At 31.9% G+C, this 6,347-nt stretch overlaps 1 long non-coding RNA gene across 1 annotated transcript; it reads left to right on the top strand.

Annotated features, from left to right (window-relative positions):
* The first annotated feature begins 2,277 nt into the window (after positions 1-2,277).
* On the top strand, positions 2,278-5,919 carry LOC113706406 (uncharacterized). The gene is made up of 4 exons (XR_003452003.2): positions 2,278-2,473; positions 4,337-4,413; positions 4,743-4,804; positions 5,640-5,919. It is a non-coding gene; the product is annotated as an uncharacterized lncRNA (long non-coding RNA).
* The last annotated feature ends 428 nt before the right edge of the window (positions 5,920-6,347 follow it).

Below are 6,347 nucleotides of genomic sequence, written 5' to 3'. Positions count from 1 at the left end.
TACAACAGAAGCCTAGATCTCTTGCAATTTTGTATCCCTCCAAGAATTCTAGGGAAAAAAATGTAACATTCTAGATTAGTATGGATAAACATCTAGCTGTTCTAAGAAGATAGATAGACAAACAAAAAAAGCAAAAATGAGCACTTGGTAGATGCTATTGATTGCTCTCAGGTTGTCTATATGTTTTAGCCTTCTAATAAGAAGCAAACACTACAAAAAATTAGCTAACATGTCAGAGTAAAGGTAGAAAATAAGAAAACATCTAAAACTCACTCTTGACTAACAATAAACCCTTCCAATTCTAACTTGTTAGATTAAAGGTAAAAAATAAGAAAACATCTAAAACTCACTCTTGACTAACAATAAACCCTTCCAATTCTATGTTATCGTCATTAGCATGTTCCTTAACACTATGAGCAATACAAATAACAAATTAAGTCTAGCTTTGATATGGTTACCTAACTTGTTAGATTAAAGGTAAAATATAAGAAAACATCTAAAACTCACTCCTGATTAATAGTAAACCCTTCCAATTCTATGTTATCATCATTAGCATGTACCTTAACACTATAAGCAATGCAAATAACATATTAAGTCTAGCTTTGATATGGTTATCGTAGGAAATTAGAAGAGAATTCATAACAAAAAAAATAATGCTATGATCATCATTACAAACAACTTTTACCTGTATCTATGAATCACATGAAGCAAATGCCTAAATCTCTTTTGCCAAATGCTATCCAAGTCTATATTTCACGTCCATTGCCTTCATATACAATCAAGCTCCACTCAAGTAGGTAAATTGTGGATGTCAAAGAGGCCATTAGTTTCCATATACACAAGCAGATTCTGCCATTGCACTACAAGAAATTTGGTCATTAGTGACAACATTTCTCAGTGATGAAAAAAAATCGTCACAGAATGGTGTCCTTTAACCACAATACAGCAAGTTGTCACAATTGAGTCAAGGGAGCCAACACATCAGTGACAACCTTGCATTGTTGTCACAATTCAATTCCCGCCAGGAGTCATGGAGAGAGCGGGAACTACAATAGTGACGACTTTCTAAAAGTTGTCAGTATTAATAGCACTTTCTTTGACAACTTTGCAATTGTTGTCACTGATGACATTGTATAGCCTTTAGTGACAACCTAGTCTTGTCACTGTTTGATTTAAAATATTTATTACTTTTTACAACTATTACTCCTAATTTTTTGTAATTATTATGTGTTCTCTAATGATTTTTGATTGTTATATACTTATGAGCCTCCTTATTAGTTTAATTTTCTTGTATATGTAATAACTTCATTAGAATAAAAATAATTAAAAAATAAAAAATTCATTAGTGTAAATAAACTTGTGATTACTTAACTTAGAATGATTATTAGTTAATATGATATGAATATAAATAAGAGTTTTCAAATGGAACTAGTTATCGAACTGGATAAATCCTAAACTCCATAGTTAATTAACTAGTACACATTATGTATTAGTTTAATTGTGCATTTTTTTTCTTATTTGAAGATAATGGATTAATAGTGAAGTTTTGTATTGGATGTTAATTGAATAGCCGCTATTTAAAATGTGCTTTGTTAATTGAATATGCTCTATTTAAAATCTACTAAAAATTAATGGCAACCTAGGTTTGTTTTGCAAATTAGTAGTACAATAACTTCAAATAAAATCAACCGATAACATACATGGCTTATCAGTATAAAATAACTAAAGAGTTCATTTACAATAACTGACTTTAAAAAACACTATATACAAACCAATAGACACAAATATATGGGAACTCCTAAAAATTAGGGGTGAACCATCTTTTAGTTTATGTCGGTCATATAAGTCATATGTTATTTAAAGTAGAATTTTCCATAACTAAAGACCTATGGTGCTACTAGACTAAATTAAAAGAATGAAAGAGATTTAAGATATAATAATTTAGTTTTAAAATTTTGAGGAAGTGATATAAAGTTTTAACACCTGTATGAATTATTTGAAGTTATTCAACAAAAAAATATTTGAAGTTATTACCAAAAAAATTGAACTATTTGATGTTGAACAAAAGTACATTTACCACTTGTATTAATTTAACAAAAACTTGACTCCCATTATGAAATTTTTTGACAAAAATGTTAAAAGGTAGCAATTAATAATATATTAGTAAAATTATACTTCAACTAAAAAAACTTGATTGAAATTTTGAGGAACTCAGTAAACCGATATTTCACTGAAACTAAATAAACAAAGTATGTGAAAAATATATGGTGCGGGTCAAATGTGAAAAACAAACATTTTGTAACCCAATAGAAAAGCTCTCTGTTTTACTCTACGTTGGTCTCCCCTCTCTCACTTTACACCCTCAACAGAAACCATTAACAAAAAACAATTCTCCTTTCTCCTCTCCATAGATCGATCATGTCTTTGTGATGTTGAACAGAAGAAGTACTCCACCAACTCTTTGCAAGAAAAGGTATCTCATGTCTCTCCTTCTTCTCCCCGATCTTTCCCCAATTTTTTTTGCCCTAATTATTTTTTTGCCAAAAATTTGTGCCCAATTTTTTTGGATAATTTTGAGTTACGGGTGAAATCATCTCCACTAGAATTATTTTAGTTGTGAATACCATTACTTCATTCTTTTTTATTGTACAAGATAAAGGTTTCAGTGGGGTTGGTGGTGGATACGGGTTTGAGGTTGAGTTTGGGGACGAAGGTGATTATGATGTAGAGGGGTTTGTTTCTTGGAATGGGATGGAAAACGGGGACAAGAAGATGGGAATAAAATGAAGGGGGGAATTACAAGGGTGTGCGTAGGATAAAACAGGGAGCCCCCGACAAAGATTTTAGCAGTACGGACCAGACATCTCATTACTGGCACCCCCTTAATACCCTCTCACTCAAACCCATAAAGAATACCCATTTCCTGGTCACACTCCCTCTAGATTTAAGGGTTCCTTTGTTCTCTAGCTTCATCAGATTTGGGTCTAGGGAAACTTTCGGAATGTAAATATTCCTTAAATTATGGCAAGAGAATAATTTTATTGTAGTATAATCACTTTTGTATTCTTCCTGTCCGGCTTGGCGTTTGTTTGTTGAATGGGTTGGTACTTGTTAGCAGTTAGCAGCACTTTGGTTTTTGAAGAATTATATGATCCTTAAGATCGGTAGAAAATTCATTAATGTAAACCTCTCAATGTTAATGTTTACGTCTTTACGCGACGACAGGATAGTGATAGACTATGGGAATGAAACCTATACTCATGTCTGTCATTTGCTTTTAGTGTCTGCTTTGTGTTTACTGGGATGAAAATGAATGGATTTACAAACAGTTTTTCTTTTTCATTTTTGTCTTTTAAAGTACTCTCCTGAAGCAGCCTTCATTTATTTAAAACACCCTTTTTAAGTTTTAACACAAAATTACTACTCTTCCAATTTCTAATTATAAACAATATTATATGAATTCACTTCTTCTTCATGCAGTTTTAAACAAAAAAAAAATGAAACAAGAGCTGGCCAATCGCATCTTGGCAAATTTAGTGATTCGTTAAGTTAGGTAAATATCCAAAAAACGCTTTACCATGACTAGTTGAAAGTGAAACTTTGTGAACTGTTGGATTCTTGTACGCTTTACATCCTAATTAGCTATAGTGATAGGAGTGGAAAAGATTTAAGAGGTGATTATGATGTAGATATGTCTATGAGTGGTTGCAAGTGAGAAAAATAGTGGGTTAAGTGGTGTTGGGTTGAGAAGGAATTGAGAAATCACAAGGTTTAGTGGAATTTTTTCTGATGTAAAAAATTCCCCTCTTTTCTTTTTTTGTGTTGAAATTTGGTAAATTGTCATGGGAATTTCAAGAGAAAATCTCATCTCCATTCTCTACACCATCACCGACGTTATGTCCATTCAGTACTCCATCCAATAGAGATCAAGTTTTGGTACATGAATGAAATAATTTATTATTTTTTATGTTTTTTAATAGTTCTTCAGTTTTGGAAGTGAAGTTCTGATTTCTTTACATTGCAAGAGAAAAGTTATATTGCCTTTTTAAAGTTAGGTAAGTTACATTTGAACTCCCAATGTGCAACTAATAAAGTCAATAAAAGGTTCATGGCTGACTGTAATGCTAATTCTAGAGGCTTGCTTATGAACAACTTTTGGTTGCTGAAGTGGAGCATAATTCAAATATAATACAAAAGCCGCATGGGAAATTTGTATATATTGCACATCTTTTGCATTGGGAGTCGTAATTTTTTCAAGTTTTGTGGTTAGTTAAGGAGTATGGACTTTGTGATACTACTTTTAATTGCCTTGTATAGCTAACTATGTTACAAGCAGGTGTTTTTAGTTTTTGTGAGGAAATCATGATATTCAGATTATGGTATAAGCTGGAGACAGCATTTTCCTTGCCAAAGGTATACATCAAGCTTGATTTTCATTGTCCAAATTCTAGAGTTTATTTTGAATAAGTAGTTCTTTCCTACCATTTTTTTTAATATTTGGTGATGGACTACCTGAATGAATATGTAAGTTTTGACGATTATGTAGTGTTCTTGGAATGTGTAGTTGTAACGTTATTAGGTACAAGTATAGATTAGTATCAAAATTAAAAGAAGGAAACATATGTTTTATATGCAAACATTTTCTTATAAGCACTATAGCTACCATTTTATTCATTGTCTTTGAGCTTATAATGCACAGTATCATTTCATAGCGACTTCATTGGTTTGTTATTGTCTTGCAGCTTATTATGCTGATGCTATTGGTCCTTGCTATGGAATTTCCAAATATTGTGATGTTTTTTGGGTAAGTATATACTCCTTTCTACCTATGTTAGACTTGTTTCAAATGGTTGGGTCTTATCAACAAAGTTTATGTAAAAGTGACAATTATAACTTTGTTCTAGGAGACATTTGCATATAAACAAGCTACAGGTGGTCTCTAAGCTAACTAGTAGAAAAGAAATTTCATAATCTAGTATTTCATGACATCTTATGCAAACTTTTCTTGATAACTACTTACTTTTATGCTATTTAAGCTACTAGCATGTGATATTTGCTATTAGAACTTTTGAAAATTGAAAGTAGGTTGGTTAGTGAATGTACTGGTTCGCCTCATAGTCAGAAGCTTCGATTTATAGTGGAGCATCTTTTCCATTTTTTACACAGTTTCACTAAAATATTAGATGCATCATTTTATTATTAAAATCATTAAAATATTACCAATGGGCGCTAAGAATCTCTAGATATGTCGAATTTTATTTGTCATCAAAATTTGGTCTAGCGATAAACAATATGCATTATTAATACCTGAAAAGTTGAAGTTGCTATGCATAATCTATAGAATGAACCATACAAATGGAGCCTATGAAGCCATAGAAGGAACACTGTTTGGTTCTTAATATGGTAGCATAAGCATATTAATTGTTTTGTGAGTTCTTAATAACGTAGTAAAAGTAAAAGAAGTGTTTCTTGAGCTCTAATATTCTAAGTGTTTATCTCTTACTTTACCCTTATTTAGTCATTGTCTAGATTATACTTAAAAGGAATGATTTAGCTTATTTTCTTGCAAATTCTTTAGTTATCTTTATTGTTTCAAGTTTTTCTTATGACCTACTAATAATTGCAGTACTTCACTGCAGATATGTTGCTCATTTTAGCTTTTTGGAAGATCAGCAGCAGGAGTTGCCAATTCATTCAAGGACAATAAAGAAAATCTTATACTTAGGAAATGTCATGACAACACATTTTTTTTGGGACTTGGATTTGTTTTGTAAAGCTACCTCGACTTATATGTGAAATTTAGGCCAAATACCACTTATCAAACTATTTGTAGGGTGTTGTTGAACTTCATTATGATATTTGAATGCTTGATATGATATTTTGGCATTTCGTAATGCAATGGATGCGGTCATTTGCTAATTGTCAAGCATTGTCATTTTTTTTTCATTTATAGATATAATTGTAGTAGGAAAATCTGACAAATTTCATGGTGATAAAGTGTTATCACTGAATCAGAATTTTCCATTAATAACAACCTGTTGTCATAGAATTAAAAAGTGTTTAGTGACAACAAAAGTTGTCAGTAATTAGTCTATACCAATGACAATTACGAACCACTTTTAGTGACGACATTGCTTTGTATATCATTGACAAGATACTATGTCATCACTAAAATTACAACAATTACTGACGACACATGTTGTCACAAAACAGTCCCATTCTTTTTTTTTTTTTTGTCAACACAGGGGTGTCCGGGTCAAGACCCGAAGGTGGCCCGACTAATCCCCTGCGCCTGGAGTACAGCGCCACCCCAACCGCACCCAGACGTTAAGTGAGATTCGACCCCA

The sequence above is a fragment of the Coffea arabica genome, chromosome 8c (genome assembly GCF_036785885.1).
Source record: "Coffea arabica cultivar ET-39 chromosome 8c, Coffea Arabica ET-39 HiFi, whole genome shotgun sequence".
NCBI classification, from domain to species: Eukaryota; Viridiplantae; Streptophyta; class Magnoliopsida; order Gentianales; family Rubiaceae; genus Coffea; species Coffea arabica.
This window is presented reverse-complemented; position numbering and strand designations above follow the sequence as displayed.